This window comes from Hibiscus syriacus, unplaced genomic scaffold (assembly GCF_006381635.1).
Source record: "Hibiscus syriacus cultivar Baekdansim isolate YM2019G1 unplaced genomic scaffold, ASM638163v2 tig00112738_pilon, whole genome shotgun sequence".
NCBI lineage: Eukaryota > Viridiplantae > Streptophyta > Magnoliopsida > Malvales > Malvaceae > Hibiscus > Hibiscus syriacus.
This window is the reverse complement of record NW_024063392.1, coordinates 5,980,181-5,999,069: the sequence shown is the minus strand read 5'-3', so window position 1 is coordinate 5,999,069 and position 18,889 is coordinate 5,980,181. Positions and strand designations below refer to the sequence as shown.

The 18,889-nt window shown below is 33.8% G+C and overlaps 1 pseudogene; it reads right to left on the bottom strand.

Moving 5' to 3' along the window:
* Positions 1–15,640: 15,640 nt before the first annotated feature.
* On the bottom strand, positions 15,641–17,817 carry LOC120182933 (annotated as a pseudogene).
* Between the last annotated feature and the right edge of the window lie 1,072 nt (positions 17,818–18,889).

Sequence of the window (18,889 nt, the reverse complement as noted above, 5' to 3'; positions counted from 1 at the left end):
ATTTTCTTTCAAAACATTCGAGGTTGACTCATTGCAAGTCTTCCTCTTATTATGTTTAAAAGAATAGTAAAATACACTCACCTTTGCCTCACATAAGTTCTAAGTAGACATCCTTTCATTGTAGCTTACTAACTTTACATATCCATTAGTTCAACACTTACTTTCAATCAAATCTACACATTTAATATGACCCATGAATATCAAAACTCAATTACATTGAACCAATTAACTTTTACCCAAACAAAGTGAAACACCAAATTTAACATTTTAGCCTGAATAGTATCAATACTCTTCCTGTAGTACCAATACTTCTCTTATATGGTACTGATACCTACTTCAGTATCGATACCATTTCAAAATTTTAGAATTTCTTCTTTACTTACATTATCGATACCTAATCCTTAGTATCGATACCTTCACATCAATATCGATACTTCTTCAACCAATATCGATACTGTTCATCTAGTTCATACTATTTCCTTCAATTTAACCTTATAGTATAGGTACTGTTTTTCCAGTACCGATACCTTTACCCATAATTCATCCATTTCACTTCAAAAATTTACCCAACTTCACTAAAATCTCATACTTACTCCATTCATGCCTTTAAACTCATTTACACTTATTGCCACTAACTTATATCCATTAAAACCCCTTTAACACCTCAATTTCTCCATAAAACTCTTGAAACTAAAAATCATATCAATTCTGCAAACTTGTTCATAATCCTTTCTAACACTTTTATCCCCTTAATTAAACCCTTGAAAAGTCAAATTTATCTTTAAAGATCCAAAAAACAATTAATTCAAATCATTTCTCTTAAAAACTCATTTTATTAAATCACCATTAAATCCTTAATCTCTTAGTTTCAATTAATCCTTAAGCTTTATTAAGCTTCAACATCAACCAAAGAACTAAAACCAAATCAGAAATGAAATAAATAATCAACTTTGAAATCTCTTACCATAGCATGGAGGTTCACTAGGAAGAGGAGAAGAGAGGAGCAAGCATCCAGAGTTTTCCTTTCTTTCTTTCTCCCTTTATCACGCGTTAAATAACCCTTAAAAACAAAATTTTAATTTATTTCTTATCAAAATACCATTTTACTCTTCAATCTTTCAATCTTTGATAATAAGTCCTAAACAAAAATTCCCAAAATTAATACTTGAACTTTTCAGTTTATCAAAAGATTACAGCTAACTTTTAAATCCATACACTTTGGTCATTGACTCGATGTTTGGGGTGTTACAAATCTTTTCCCTTAAGAAAATTCATCCTTGAATTTTCACTGTACAAAAAGATAAAGAAATTTTCTCTTTACATCCTCTACACACTTCCACGCCACATCTTCCTCTTTGTGATTACCCAAAACACTCTTACTAACGAAATCATCTAATTTCTTAGTTATTAAGCTTGATATACTATTTCTTCTTTATAGTCGGTTAAATTGAACATCTATTTATTCTGGGTCTATGATGTGAAAAAGATCGGATCAATATCTCTTGAGCATCGAAACATAAAAGACATTTGTGAATCATTTCCATTCTGGTGGCAACATTCACTGATAGGCTACTGGTCCAACTTCTTTAAGATCTCATAAGATCTAATGAATCTATGACTAAGCTTTTTCGTTGTATACAAAACAGAGAATCTTCTTCTAAGGCAAGACTTTGAGAAATACTTCATCAATTATTTGGAATTCAATTTCCTTTCTCTTCAAATCCATTTAGGACTTTTGTTGATCAGTAGCTATCTTAAAAATTATCTTAAATAATATTCACTTTTTCTTCAACTTCTTTGATCAAATCTAGCCGCACTAAGTCTCGATCTTTCAATTCGAACCAACCTAATGGTGTCCCATATTTTCTTCTATGCAAAACTTCACTTAAAGCTATCTTGATATTTTTCTTAAACTTACTAAAATGTCTCTCACTTAAAAACAACTCAATGACAATTTTATCCATGGTATATAAACATTCATCAGACTTTAGACCTCCATTTTCCTACTTATTTGTACTTAGAAAGTACTGAAATTCCATCTTTCTCTTAAGATCCATAAATCAATCCAACATCAAAGGCTTAAATTTAATTATACAATCAAAACACTATCTATCTAAAAAGGCAATTTCATATTCATAACTCTTAAAATGAAAGTGACTCTTGACCCTATCGTATTAGTATCGTACTTAACCTTTCATGATTATAATTGATAAACACGTCCTCATTCTTCAAAATTTCAATCTATATCATGTATTTACACTCTTTCGATTGAACACATACCCTTAGCTTTTTATATTCATATAGATATAATATCCTTTACCTTGAAGTTAGTAGTTCCTATTAGCAATGTATCTCCAATTATTGCTAACTAGATATTGTGAATCAGATGATTTATTTCATACTTATTTAGTAGCTTAACAATGTAACTAAAACTTTTTCTTCTTATACAAACACACACACCCTATAATTATAATACACATTGCTATGAATAACACCATATTTCCAAATTCTAATCATACTAACCTTGGAATTTATATCAATATTCTTTGTAACCGCTTAACATTTCTTGACATTTACCAATCAAAATTAAGTAATATGTCTATCATCAATAACTTAGTCAAAGAAAACACAATCATTGATTATATTCTTATTAATCCTTGTAATTTCATTCAACTATATCTCAAGTTTCCTTGATACACATATCTTTTTCCTCTTAGCTGAGTTTACATGGCCAAGGAATATAACCTTAGAAAATTTTCACTTATGCTTGGTCAATTTAGCATACAAATTTTCTCCTGATCCTTTAAAACTCAATCACACATGCCTTAATATAAATTTTAAAATCTGAATAACCTGATCAGACTAACCATCTCTCTATGGATGGAAATTAATGCTAAATTTAAATCAAAATTTAAAGGTATTGCTCAAATAAGTCTAAAACCTTAAAGTAAACCTTATATTTTATCAGATACAATTAAAACTGGCACTCCATGATGTCTACTATCTCCTAGTTGTATAGTTACGTATACTTATCCATTGAAATATACTTTCGAACCGGAATGAAATGCGTTATCTTTATTAAATGATCCACAAATACCCCAAATTGAGTCCTTTTTATTTCATGTCAAATGTAACCCTGTTACAAAATCCATGGTCATATTTTTCTCATTTCTACTGAGAACTGAAAATTGTTTCCTTTCCTTTCAAATTTATGCAATACCTTATTTCCAACATATCTGGCTTATGAGCTAAAGCTCTCTAAAAATATCTTTGTCATACTTAGTGCTCCAAACCATTCACTTTAATTTCTTATATCTTTATCACCTTATATATATATATATATATATATATATATATATATATATATATCATATACTCCTCCATTTTCCTTTAATTAACAAAATAAATTAAACTTTATCTTATTATTCATGGTGCTATATTCTTCTTCCTCCAACAATCAATAGACATAACATATGAATTTCTATAACCTTCTTAATATCCTTAGAAAGTTCTATCATTCTCTTTTTTTTATTTTCGACTTGGTAATTTGAGCAAGACTTCAAGTTTCTCCTCTTTATCACCAATGTTGTTGATCCAATTATTTGCCATCATCCTTAAACAAATATAATAATTTAAAACTTCCTTGTAACATAGGTTATCTCTTTTTCTGCATACTCCAATATCCTTCTCATAAAAATACTAAAAACATCTTCATACAACTTATAATCAATACTGAATGCCAAATTTATTGCACCTTCTTAACTTTGGTATTCTACAATCATTTAAAAATGATTTCATTCTTTATTATTCCTTATATTAAGAATTTCTCTACTTCAAACGAAACCCACTTGTTTTATTTTCGGTACTATTTATAATCATTTACAAATATTCTCTACTACATTGTATTTGTTTCTCCGACTTACTTTTCCAAACTATAAATTTCAACTGATCTTATTATTACCTTCTTTGCATTTCCTTATTTCTTACTAATCCAAATAATTGTTGCCTCCTTTACTAATAACTTGTTTAGTGGGGGAAGGGTTACTAAAAGTTCTTTATGAATTTTTTAAATAATCAGAGAATTCTAAAAGATTTCGAATTCAAAATAACTTTTATACTTTCTACTCAAACACTGTTCATATGTACACTATATTTTCTACTATTTATCCATACTATACTTCATGCCCTTCCTTTATCTTCATCAAATCCAATATCATTGAAAGTACAATTATTGTTGGCTTTCGGGTACAACTGGGAATTCAATACCCTAGCACATAAACATCAACGAAATCTAGTTCAACTCCAAAATTTTTCGCCAAACTAGCCTTAATCCCTTCTAATTCTAATATTCAATCAAATTTATAAAGAAATATTTCTATACTTTTAACTGTGATACTCCTCAATCTTTAACAAGAATCTTTACCAATACGAATCCTTATTGCATCATATCGTGGAAGTTAATCATTCACACTTGTTTCCTATAAAATCTTTTTCTTCTGAACCTTTCTAAATCATTAACCTTGAACAACCATCTATTAGGGCTTACTATGGGAGAGGTCTAATCCATAACCGAATTTATCCTGAATTCTCGGTAGAGACTTATATACTATTCATCCTTTCTTTTATGACATAAAACATTTAACCCTCACTTTCTATTCTAATATAAAATTTAAATCCATCAGTTCTCAACTTCTTTCTTGCAATCGAATGTTTCCGAACATCATATCCTGTTTTACTTCGGGAGCCCTCGTAGTCTGACATATATTTAATTTCATAATTAGACTAGAAAGGATAGTATACTCATTACACCATCAGATCAGAGATATTTATTATTTCGTTGGCATGTGTAAACCAAACATTTTTTACAGTCGACCGGCCGATCTATTTCAAAAACTTGACTCAACTTAGGCTCTGATACCAATAAATGTAACACCCCTAACCCATACCTGACCCAGATACAAATCTGAGGTGTCATATTAACTTTTTAACTCTTTGACTCTTTGAAAATTTTGACTAAAATTTGACTTTTATTGGAAAAATGAAAACACATTTACAAAACATATAAGAGCATCTACAATTTAAAGCATAATCAGTACATGCCAATAACCTTTCAAAAAAAAAGACTTATACAATTCAAATTTCTCTCTGATCTAATAATTCTCACCAGTATGATGTCTTGCCCTTGCTTATTTAACTTACTCCTAGAAGCTCGCGGATCCTACGTGTGAAAATAATCACACGCTTAGTCTATGACTTAGTGAGGCATAATGAGTATAATAAAATCATAAAACATTTATTTACACATTTCATAGAAAATATTTCTCAAAGAATTCAAGTTACTTTTCATAACAAAAATGTATACTTTAATCAATTGTTCAGTTTATAACACTTCATTTTTAATAGCCCAATGCTGACTATTGAGAATGTTGGGTATTTGAGTACATTGAGGTTGTGCACTAATGCTGTCACCAAAACTCACATAATTTGGACAGAAGTGCCACATAGTTTTCCCGAATGACCATATAGATTTGTCCCGAATGACCACATAGTTTTGTCTCGAAGGACCACATAGAACCCTCGACTCTTGGCATGACAACTATACCTCTAATTCTTATACATATACCTTGAGCTTTACCAATATTTTTCATTTCACTATTAAAAGTGTATCTTATTCTCATAAAGTATATTCACATATAATTCACTTTCATGTATATCACCTTTGCTGAACACATAGAGCATTTTCATTTAGAACATTTTCACTTAAAAACCTTTACATAGTATATTACATAGGATTATATTTAAATCCATATATCATTTCATGTCAAATTTCATAAACAAAATATATCAAATATCAGAAAAGATTATGTCATACTTTAAATAATTTACTTTAACAAATTTTCAAGATTTGGCTCTTCAAAAACCAAATTATTCACAATTTATTTATCAAAGTATGATAAAAGTGTTTCATGGTAAAATTCAAAATATTTTCTTTCAAAATATTCGAGGTTGACTCATCGTGATCTTCCTCTTATTATATTTAAAAGAATAGTAAAATACACTCACCTTTGCCTCACATAAGTTCTAAGAAGACATCATTTCACTCTAGCTTACTAACTTTACATATCAATTCGTTCGACACTTTCTTTCAATCAAATCTACACATTTAATATGACCCATGAATATCAAAACTCAATTACATTGAAACAATTCACTTTTATCTAAACAAAATGAAACACCGAATTTAACATTTCAGCATGAATAGTATCGATACTCTTCCTGTAGTACCGATACGCTCTTATATGGTAGCGATACCTACTTCAGTATCTATACCATTTCGATATTATGGAATTTTTTCTTTACTTACAATATCGATACCTTATCATTGCTATGGATACCTTCACATCAATATCGATACTTCTTCAACCAGTATCGATATTGTTCATCCAGTTCATACTATTTCCTTCAATTTAACCTTATAGTATCGGTACTGTTTTTCCAGTACCGATACCTTTACCCAGAATTCATCCATTTCAATTTGAAAATTTACCCAACTTCACTAAAATCTCCTACTTATACTCGATTCATGCCTTTAAACTCATTTACACTTATCACCACTAACTTATATCCATTAAAACCCTCTAACACCTCAATTTCTCCATAAAACTCTTGAAACTAAAAATCATATCAATTCTGCAAACTTGATCTTAATCATTTCTAACACTTTGAACCCCTTAATTAAACCCTTGACAAGTCAAATATATCTTTAAAGATCAAAAAACAATCAATTTAAATCAATTATCTTTTAAACCCATTTTATTAAATCACCATTAAATCCTTAATATCTTAGTTTCAATTCATCCTTAAGCTTTATTAAGCTTCAACATCACCCAAAGAACCAAAACCAAATCAGAAATAAAAGAAATAATCAACTTTGAAATCTCTTACCTTAGCATGGAGGTTCATGGGAAAGAGGAGAAGAGAGGAGCAAGCTTCCAGAGTTTTCTTTTCTTTCTTTCTCCCTTGATCACTTGTTAAATAGCCCTTAAAATGAATTTTTAATTCATTTCTTATCAAAAGACCATTTTACCCTTCAATCTTTGATAATAAGTCCTAAACAAAATTCCCAAAATTAATACTTGAACTTTTTAGTTTATCAAAAGATTACCACTAACTTTTAAATCCTTACACTTTGGTTACTGACCCGATGTTTGGGTGTTACACAACAGCTCCCTAGAGTTAGGTCAGATTAGGGCTAGGGTTTAGAAACCCTAGTTATGGTCGGGTAGGATTTTTCATTTGGGCCAGCTTAGTTTGGCATTGGGTTTACTGACTTGGGTCGGGTCCAGCTTGAGTCTTGTAAATTGGGCCTCGATTATGGGGCCAACAAAATGTAAAATAAATAATAATAGATAATTAATAATAATAATTTATAAACCAGGACAAAAATGGGTGCGTACACTTTGAATGTAACCCAATTTCTTGCCAAACTCAAACATATGGACTGAGGAGTAAAACAACGTCAAACAGGAAAGTGATTCGAAGTAGTAGTGAAAATTCGAGCTGTGGAGCTCATTGCAACATAGTTCATGGCTGCCAATGTATCTCTAGAGATAAATCCGATGTTTGGGTAACATATGTTGCACTGATACGGATACGGAGATGTATACGGGGACGGGGACAGGAAACGATAATTTCTAAAATTATAGGGTACGGGAACGGCAAGGACACGTCATATAAAATAATTTTAAAATTATAAATAGATGTAAAAAATTATAAATAAAGTCAAATATCAAGACTCAAATCACAATATTAAGTTTATAACAATAAAATCCATAAACAAATAACAATATTAAAATGTAAAATCTCAAGATTCAAACTATAATAGATGGAAAATTAGGGTCTTCAGGTGTGATATCATCAAAATCAAGTTCAGTGACATTCTCAATATACATTACAGGATAAACTTTTGATATTGTATTCCTGCAAGCAACAAAAAGGCATTGCAAGTTGTTTTAACTTATTCTGATATTGATAATTAGATGCTAACTTCCCAATGCACATATACTTTCATACATATGAATAACAAGAAAGGGACCTATACCTTGACAGAACACTAGTTGCAGTCACTAAACACTAAGCATACTCACGACGTGTACATAGAGCGCTAGGTTGAGCGTCAGCTTCAATAACCTGGAAAAAATTCAGATATTTGATCAATTAGGTTGCAACTTGCAAGTGCTCATCTTCTCTACAGGGTTTATACCGTAATTGTTCAATGATTTGGCGTCGAAACTTCACAAGGAAAAAACGAGAAAAAATTTCCATAGAAAGGAACAAATCATAATCGCTTTACATTTGCATATATGTAAAAGAGAATTAAAGTTTATAATCGAATATCACTTTTGCTTTGATTATAAAATTATCTGAATCGGTAATGTCACTGTTAGGGGAATCTTCTTCTTCCTCGCCACCAACTTCCTAGTTCGTTTTGTTTTCCTCCACTTTCCCGACGATTTTCTCTTTCTCATCACCCAAACAAACTTCTTCCCCTCCGCCGCAACCGCCTTCCACTTCCTCCTTGACAGTCCCCTCTTCTCCTTCCGTCTTCTTGGCGGCCACCTTTTTCAATTCTGCCGACACATCGGTAATGGAATTTGAAACTCAAGTTTCTTACATTTCTCTAAATACCCATTAACAATATTGAGATTCCCATTACCCTAGGGATCAAAGAGAGCTTCTTTGAAGCAGTCAAAGCATTTAAATACATGTTCAGACTAAGCAAGATCTTACCTTTGTAGAACAGAGTCTTGAAATGAATGGGTTTAATTCGAAGTGATCCGTCACACTCTTGAAGTAAAGCCTCGGCTTGATTCAAGAAGGTGTTATAGAGAGATTTGTTGAGCTTGGAGAGATGATTTAGGTCTGGGTTGGCTATGTTACACGAGGACGGCAGAAAAAGATTGTCCTCGAAACGTCCCCAACGAGCATCGAAACGTCCTCCGTATCGTTCGATCGTATCCTACCACCGTGGCACGTCCCCGGTATGTACCCCGGCCGTCCCCTTATCGTCTCCGTGCCAGGGACATTTCGGGTACTTGAAACGCCCTTCCTCGGTCGTCCCCGTGCAACATAGTGGGTAACTACGGCTGTGGCGGATAAACTGTGAAAAGAAGGACACGATTCCTTCAGCGGAAACTCATCCTCGCTTTTAGTAAATATCACGCGTGTGAAAAATAATACCAATTAACTATTTTTTTCAATATAATTTTATCGGCTCAATTATAGGGTAAAGTATACAAATAATCTCGATTATACGAAGATGTTTTGTTGAACCTCTAAATTATTAAAAATTACAAAATAATTCTTCAATTATACAATATTCTTTTGTTGAGTCATTCGACTATTAAAAGTTACAAAATGTTCACCTGACTATTTATATATTTCAAACTCATCATTTTCTGTTAAACAATTGACGGTCTTTTGAGCTGAACGCTAACCTATTGACTGAGATATGAAAAAATTTGATCTCAAAACCATTTAAGTTATGTTTTATGGGTTGAGTCTCCATTTACATTATGTCGTTGAACTAGTTCCTAAAAACAACGACAATACTAATAGACATCATTAAAATAAGATTTTATCATATCTCAGTTAGTAGGTTAATGTCCAACTCAGAAGGTTGTCAATTTTTTTAATGAAAAATGACTAGTTTAGAATATATGAATAATCAAGTGACCGTTTTATAACTTTTAATAGATGAAAGACTCAACAAAGTAGTGTCCTATAGTCGAATAACCATTTTGTAACATTTAATAGTTAAATGACTCAATAAAGTAACACTCTATAATTGGAAGAACATTTATGTACTTTATCCTTAATTATATAAGTTTCCAAATTATATTTCTTCTTAACTTATTATATTTTTAAAATATAAAAAAACCTTTAAAATCCCTAAACTCAAAATATCAAATTGTCCCGGCTACTCCCACCGCCAAAATTGTCGCCAGCCGCCTACCCACCGGTTGTCAAACCCAACTGCCGATCATCCCTTTTTCATCGCCCCTAAATCTCATCCGATCATAAATAAAATCTACAATTTATGGTTATTATCTCACAAATACAAAATTAAATAGTTTAAGTAACTGTGAATTAAACCTTGAACCATTATTAATACAATTTAAACAGGATCGTCATATAGGACTTTAAGAGTGTGGGATTTCATCTTTTTCTAACAAAGAAAGCTATAAAAGAAAAAAAAATGAGGTTGCATATGTTTAAATTTAAATTTTAAATATATTAGATGAAATATATATTATGTGAATGAATTAGGACCAAATTCAGGTTCGTGAGTTCACAGGTTCTGTGCCACCACCAGCAGCCATTCAAAACTGATAACGCTTTTTGGCTGCTTTTGTTAGGACGTGGGACAGTATAATTGTCTGCTGATTTGCTGGTACACCTATGGTGTGCTGATACAGATTAAAGACTGCTTCTATTAAACTATATGAATAATACATTTGTTTTCGGTACGGCGGATTTTAATTATCAATTTAAAAATTAATGATAAATGATCTCTAATATTAACAGTTCGTCTGATTTAAATTCTTACACCGTTAACTTTCGTTAACCCCTTAATGAAAGTACGACGTGACAATTAAAAATAATAAAAAAATCCAAGACCTACATGTCTTCTTCTTCTCCACAGAAATTCATAAAAACTAATAGGTTAGGAGAGAACTTCCGTAAAAACAATGGTCTTCTTCTTCTTTTCTTGTATCTTTACCAAGCTGTTCTTTACAATTATATTAATAACAATAATTTGCTCTTTAACTCAAAGTTTTTTCCTTTTTCTAATGAGATAAGGCGGGTTCTATTTTTTATACCAGTCTGACTAAATGCTAAAATCATTCACCGGAATTAGAGTGATCATATAATTTAATAAGCGATATGAAACAAGCTTTTAAATGTGCTTTTATCACTTGATTTTTTCATTTAATATTTACTAGTCTACCCTGGAAATATTTTTAGTATTTAGTTGCTCTTAGTCATCTTTCACGATAACCATATGTCCTACCCATATTCTATAGAATCTTTTGCTTTGATATTATATAATTATATTCTTGCTCTATGTTGATAAACTATAATTAACTGTTTGTAATCAAACAGTCCTTTTTCGGTATGATACTGCAATTATTCTTGACAGCAGGGATTCTGTTTTGAAAGGATAATGAGATAATTGTTTGTGCAGTTTGCCCGTCTGGAAGATGCAAAGAATGCACTGAATTTGAATGGACAGCTAGAGATTGGGGGTCCAGTAATCAAGGTAATCATGGGCGTTGACGTCTTAGTTTTGTATGAGCATATGCATATATTTGTCGTTTATGATTTTAGGCTCCTATTGCATTTGAATCTTTAGCTACCGAGTGAATTATCTATAATTCTACAAACATGTAACCTTTTATATTCTTTGGCCACCAACTTTTCTTTTAGCTGCTTATCTATAGACTACATCTATCAATGTTCTAGCCACCAGGCAACCGTAACAAAGTTTATATATACATGTATATTTTTGAAATAGGATACTTTGTATGAGCATATGCATATATTTGTCGTTTATGATTTTAGGCTCCTATTGCATTTGAATCTTTAGCTACTGAGTGAATTATCTATAATTCTACAAACATGTAACCTTTTATATTCTTTGGCCACCAATTTTTCTTTTAGCTGCTTATCTATAGATTACATCTATCATCTATCAATGTTCTAGCCACCAGGCAACCGTAACAAAGTTTATATATACATGTATATTTTTGAAATAAGATACTTTGTATTAAGAAAGGTTATAAAGTACACCACCTCAAGAACCTTATTAAAAAATCTCCCTAATTCTAAATGGAGGAAAAAGAGTGTACCTTAAGGTGATAAGGATCAAAAGGCACAAAGCTATAACATCACATAACCATACCCCAACCCTACCACAACCCCAAATCATTTCAAGAATAATACAACACAAACAACCCATTAATAAGAATTGAGAACTAAAACAAGATCGGACACCGACAGCAAACCAAAGGAACGAACCACCACAGCAAACAGAACATCAACTGCACCCAGACCTTGAACGAAGGCTAACATTGATTCATGGAGAACCACACTTGCTGAAACTGATCCAATGAAGAAGTAAGGACATGAAGCTCGAAATTCAAAAAAGCAATGCACCCTTAAGAAAAATGGCCATCAAATTGTAGCAGAAATACGGTAGAACACAACACCCAACTAACACTAGCTGCAAATAGACACGACCAAGGACCGAAGCATAATACCAGATATCAACGACAACACGAGACTACCCAGCCAACCCAAATCATCTTGAAAGAACGAAAAGAAACCCATCAAGAATCATAACAATCAGCAACGAAAGCTTCCCGAATAAAAAGGAGATCACTCGACAAACTAAGAGGCAAAGCTTGTAGTACTACTAGCGGAATCAACACCCAAATTGCAAAAGTTACCACAAGACACGTGCAAGTCTAATAAAACCCACTAAACCAATTCTCTCCTCCACCAACAGATAAAACGACCCATCCAACGACACTATGGGCAAATCGAATAAACAATTACCGACAACCCCCATATTCCCACAACAGGAGCTGCATGCGGGTAAAAACTTACAAGGCACCATGTTCACTTTTCTTTTAAAATGTTACAATGAAACATTCTTCAATAAAGATCACCTCGAAACCAGCATCTGCATTAGAACCCACCTGCAACCTAGGAACCATCTCGACAGCATCTACTACTGAATTTGCCGGTCCAACATCGGCCGGAGAGCCAACAATGAATACACAAAGCAACACACACGCAGGAAAGGACGGTGTACAACATCTATAAGCAACACCAAAAATCAGAAGGCTTGCCAAAGCAAACACAAGAAGGCTAGCAGCAACGACACACACTCAACCTCCGTAGAACATCAAAGTACGAGAACAACACCACCCACCACAGCACAGGACACTGGGCAACCATACCCCCCAAACAGGGAACGGATAAAAGAAGTAATCCACCATAAAGCAGCTTGTCAACCAAAAACACTCTAGCCACGGCAAAACAGACTAAGAATAAAAATAAACTACTAAAAACCTTACACTAAAAAACAAATTCTAAAGCTACTCCAGCTCCTCTTAAAAACCTCGACAAACATCCTCAAGACCAAAGCCATAAACCACCACAACACCTGACATTAACGCACCAAAACTCGTACTCGACTCCTCTTCTCTGAAATAAACACACTCAAAACCTCACCTAAACAACCCACTTTCTGCCATAAACCTTACCAATGAAGAGTATATGAAGGAATAACCACAAACAACGCAACAGATTCCGACGAAAGACCTGAAAACTCTCCCACATGTTGAAATAGATCAAACGAGCAATAGACTGGTTCACTATTACATTTACACAAACAGCTTGCATACAGAAATAACTATCGCACTCTGACTTCAGAAGCTAACTATTAACCCACACAAATACACAAACCTGTGAAACTAATACATACAAAACCATATCTGAAGCACGAAACATCACTCGAATAGAAACAGGGATAACATCACAACTGGTAGAGAGAGAAACGATCTCACCAAGCAAGAAAAGAACACCCAAATAGTCGACTATCAAAGTTTGGGGACGAAAGTCAAATGAACCCTAATCCCCAAAAACACCAGGGCTAGGCCGACCAAACCCATATTCAAAGAACAAAAAAGAGATTCAGCGACACTGTGATGGCCTTTTGAGATCTTGAGTGAAACGGTCAAGAGATAGCGTAAAGCAGCAAGGGCGGTGGTGGAGGTGGTCACCACCGCCTGGACAACGAAACAGCAAGATGAGAAACCAGCTCTTTAATAAAAGTTCTGTAGAGATAGATTGCTGATATGAATTGTACTCAATGCTAATCAAACATAGAAAAGGTAAAGAGGTTTGCCACTCCTACAACGGAAGATTCCTTCACAAAATGATTAAAGAAGAGGGTAGTTGAATATAACTATATACATGTATATTATATATTTATTTTTTCATATGTTTAGGTATCAACTATTACCGATCAAAATGCATTGCAAGATGTTGGGACAACTGCAACTGATCTTGATGATGATGACGGTGCTGGTGGCTTGGTGAGTATTATTCATACTCCCAGCTGATCAAAGTTTAATTTATACATTTTTTTTGTTGAAACTGCATTTCCCTCCATTATTTGCAGTATTACTGGTTCAGCAGGCATCCTGTTAATAATATCACTGGCCTTACTGCACCTTTGTTGCCGAAGAAGAAGAAGAATAAAAAGGCATTTAAAAAAATTAATTGCCACATAATACTTCCGTTAATGGGAGTTAAATTGGTGACCAAAGTCGGTCGTACCGAAAACAAAGGGTCTATTCACATAGTTTACCTTTTATACTTTTGTATCTATCACTCTGAGCGGCTGCTCATTCCCATAAAACAAGGTTCAAACATCGGAAGTATAAGCTTACCTGATTAGCACCAACTTGAGTTTGCTTAGTAACATGCTATTGAAACTTGCGTAGAGAAAACAACCGAGGCTTCAAAGCCACACAGCGCCTGCCCTAATGACCAATGGAACATGTTCGTTCCTCACTTGAAGTTGGAGGAACATGACTTGGTTAGGACCCCCAATAAGCTGCTAACCTATGAACAAGACCGGTACACCGCCACCGGACTTGCACCTCAACTGCTGCATTGCTCTTTCAACCTGTCCCCCATTCTGAACTCAGTCAAGTTCGTACACCATAGGGTTGGCCCTGAAGCGACTCTGGTGTGGCTCATGCAACGAGTGGTCCGTTTATTGATCAGCACTGGCCTGTCTGCAACCATCCTTGTAATCAGTTCCATTGTTACCTAGCAGAGAAGAGTATTGGCAATAGGAGTTCAATGGACCTTATTGGGAGACTTTTGAAGTTTTAAACTGCTTAAGCACTGATGGGACCTTATTGGTATAGAAAAGGAATAAAATAATCCAATGGATCATCATTCCTATAAATTGCCATTGATGGTTTTGCAAATACACAACATGAGACAATAAATACCACTTAAAATGACGGCACTATCCTTAACATACTCAGCCTTCAACAATACTCAACAGTAAATGCATTGTAGGATGCTAATCTAGAACTTTCTTAAAAGCAAAACATCTTGTTGATGAATTACTCCACAAGATTCATCACATGGTCTGTTGCTAATGAATTACTTACTTTTCTTAAAGTCATTTGACCTTTATTAGGCAGATCTTCAAGGACCTACATGTTTCAAGGATGGGGCATTTTCCTGTTAGGTTTCATCTCATGATCTATCTGATGTGAGCCAATTATCATCATCTCTGCATATATTTTAGCACCTTATTAAGAATTTAAGAGTATATCCACATCTCCAAAACACAGATTTTTTTTTTAAAGAATTTCACATCTCTCTCACATTTTTTTATTTACCAAATCATGCTAAAATAAGATAGATAAATAATGCATCAACAATTCAATCAAAACCAAGTTTCAAAGTATAGTTTAGAGCCAAATTTTTCTTGGTCCCTTAAAGCATCAAATTATAGTAAACATGCACATGGAAAGGAACATTCCACAGATTACTATACTATACTATCTGCTCAAATTTGGGATGACAGAATTATAATGCTCGCCAAGCCCAAAGGCATGCTTATGGTATGACAACCTGAGAGTCCCTTCAGATGATGAAGACCCTCTATCAGATTTGTACTCCTTCCCCATCTCCACATCAGGAAAAGATCCTGAAAATATCATGATGTGTTTTCTCAGACAGTGAGTTAAAGCTCCAAGCTCTAACTGCCCTCCCCATGCAGCAGTTGATTCTACCTCTTTACAGTAGTTCTCAAATCTTTCTGCCAGTGAATCATCAGAATTTCCCTCTACAGTATTCTCTGACAGGAAAAAAGGAAGAAAATCAGATGCATGTTTCCTCATATAATCAGCTGCCATTTATCGTAGCTCTTGGTATGTATAGGGAGAAGCTCCAGACAGAAAGGCCAGCTGATCTTCAACAGCTCGGTAGAGGCAGTGTCCATATGGTTTTATTTCATTAATTGTGAGTCCCAGGGGTTTGAGCTTTTTCTCCCTTTTCTCATCTTCAATCAGTCTATCACTCACAATGTTGCTCTGCTCATCTTGAATCCGATGTTCCCTAGCAGCCTCTTGCTGAGCTCTTTTCTCTCGTCTCTTGGCACCTTTGCTAGGCTTGGGATGGTCCTGCTGAGGAGTTACGGACACCCCAGCTATGGCCTTCACTATGCTGTCGATATTGCTTTTATCTTTTCCATTACTGTAGCCCAGTGAAGCAAGCTCTTCAGTTTGTTTTTCCTTGAGCTTAGCAGAGAGCTGAGAGATCTCTTCCTCCACCTACTTCTTTTTGGCTTTCTGTTCAGCCTTGCTACCCTTTGCAGCTGCCTTTTTCATACTAATTTCCTTGTTTTGTAGCTCTGATATCTCTCTCCTGCAGAATACGATGTGAAAAAAAAAATAGGTACTATAAAGGGAAAAAAGACGCTATTTAAGTTGAAAAAAAGAAGCCCCAACTAACTTGCAATGGCATAAATCCCTGCAAGAAATATCCGGTTTTCTTAGGATTTAGGGTTTAATAATCAAATTTGTTAAATTGGGGCACATTAATATTTACACATTAGCCTAACTTCATATTAGCAGCTAACCTTAATTAAACCATCTACATTTTGCTAGGAACAAGCCAGATTAATTAACTAGATTAAATTTAAAAGCACGAACACAGTCCGAAACCAAGAATAAAGTTACAGGTATGGTAAGAATATATGAAATATCATCATATTACCTATGCCTTGAAAGCATTTCATCACGAGTTTCCTGCTTCTGAGGCATGCAGGGCAAACCTTCTTCACATGGTTTGTCATCTATGCCTTGAACATCCGTCATCTAAGCACACCTAAAATCATGGTCAATGATAACATAGAGGAAATGGTAACGTTGAACTTGGGACCAAATCTATGCTAGTTTCAGCCACAAGGATGCAGCTAAACAGGAGAAATGGCTATTTTTTTTTATTTCAGCTTTATGAATGCACATACGGTCAATTTTGCAACCAAAATAGATTATCCATGTATCTACAGGAGAATCGGCCATTTAGCCAAAATAAGCTTTCTAGTTGCTCTTCTAAACTAAACATATAACTCTTTCATTAAAACCAAGTTCAAAAACGCTGCTTAGACATGTAACTTTCCTTTTTTGGAATTCTAAATCCATGCATTTGCTAAAACAATTCCAATTCAGTAGACGAAGTCTCCGGCGTGAGATTGATGAATTTCCTAATGTGAGTCAAGTACTCAATTAAACAGAACCCTAAATTCAAATTCCTATATAAAAAAAGCAAATATTGAATAGAAAGAGCCACAATTTATTCCTTTTAAAACATGAACTAAATTGAAATCAAAGAGCAACTAGTAAAAAAAATTCCACTTCGAATTATTTAATTTGAAATAAATCCTAGCAAGAATGGATGATCAGAAACTCAAAAAGTGAAACTTATCAAAAGCGTGATTTAAAAGTGGAGATCAGTTCTACAAAAATAAAAATAAAAAAAGCAAAGAAACTATAACATGCAATTAACATTCCTTTGATGATTATCTTTTGTATCTTTCAGATTTTCTAGTGTAAACTAACAATAAAGGAATCTAGCCAGAAAGAGCAAACCTTTCAAATGAAGCACGAAATTCGCTTAAGTTAGGTAGGGTTTTACTCGCGTTACAACCTATAAATCTTGAAGAAGAAAAAAAGCCCACATTTTATTTATTCTATTTATGCAGGGCTTCCTCACCCATGTAGGGTGTTGGAAACTATTTTTCCCCATATAGGGCTATACCCAAATTATTTCTTGAACTGGGGTGTTTGTTATAGTTACTTTATTGGTTGTTAAGTGCTCCGTCAAGTACTCCATAGGTTGTCAAGTGGCGACAAAGTTTCCTCTATTGTAGCAACTCTTCCCTCTTCCCTTGCTGTTGTAGCTCCATAGGTCGTCGTGTGCTCCTAGATACCTATGGTGGTCACTGTAGCAATCACCATACTTAAGCAAATAATTGTTCAACTGCACTATGTGAAGAATTTTTTTTCCATTGTATTATTCAAACACTTTTGCCATTTATGCTGGCTTCGGTGGGGAAAAAGTTTAATTGTACTCGAGACTCTCAAACTTTTGAAACTAAATCAATGACTCCTAAATTTGTTTTTACCTAATGTTACTCTTAAACTGGAAAAAAAAAGAATCAATGACTTTTTTAACTAAAAGAAATTATTATTGACTGTGACAATGACAATGATGATAGGATAATTCATGATATTAAAGATGTAAAATGTTGACTCGATTTGTAAAATTGATTGAAACTGATTTGTGTTAAAATTATTTGTGATATGAGTGGTGATGATTCGAAACCGATTCAATTTTGAACTTGTATTAACCTGAACCCGAGTTGAACCTGGAGAATGTGGATCTGGACCAGACCTGCACTCGATCTGAGAACGACTTGAACCCGAATTGAACCGATAATATGATAATTGAACCTAATCTGCATCCAACTGATATGAACCCGAACCCTAGATTGACCTAGTAAATAACTGGTATTACCCAACCTATTATCGACCCGACCTGTTATGAACCTAACCAATAATTGAATCAACCTGTAAATGATCTGATTTGTAATTGAACCGATAATATGATAATTGAACCTAATCTGCATCCAACTGATATGAACCCGAACCCGAGATTGACCTAGTAAATAACTGGTATTACCCAACCTATTATCGACCCGACCTGTTATGAACCTAACCAATAA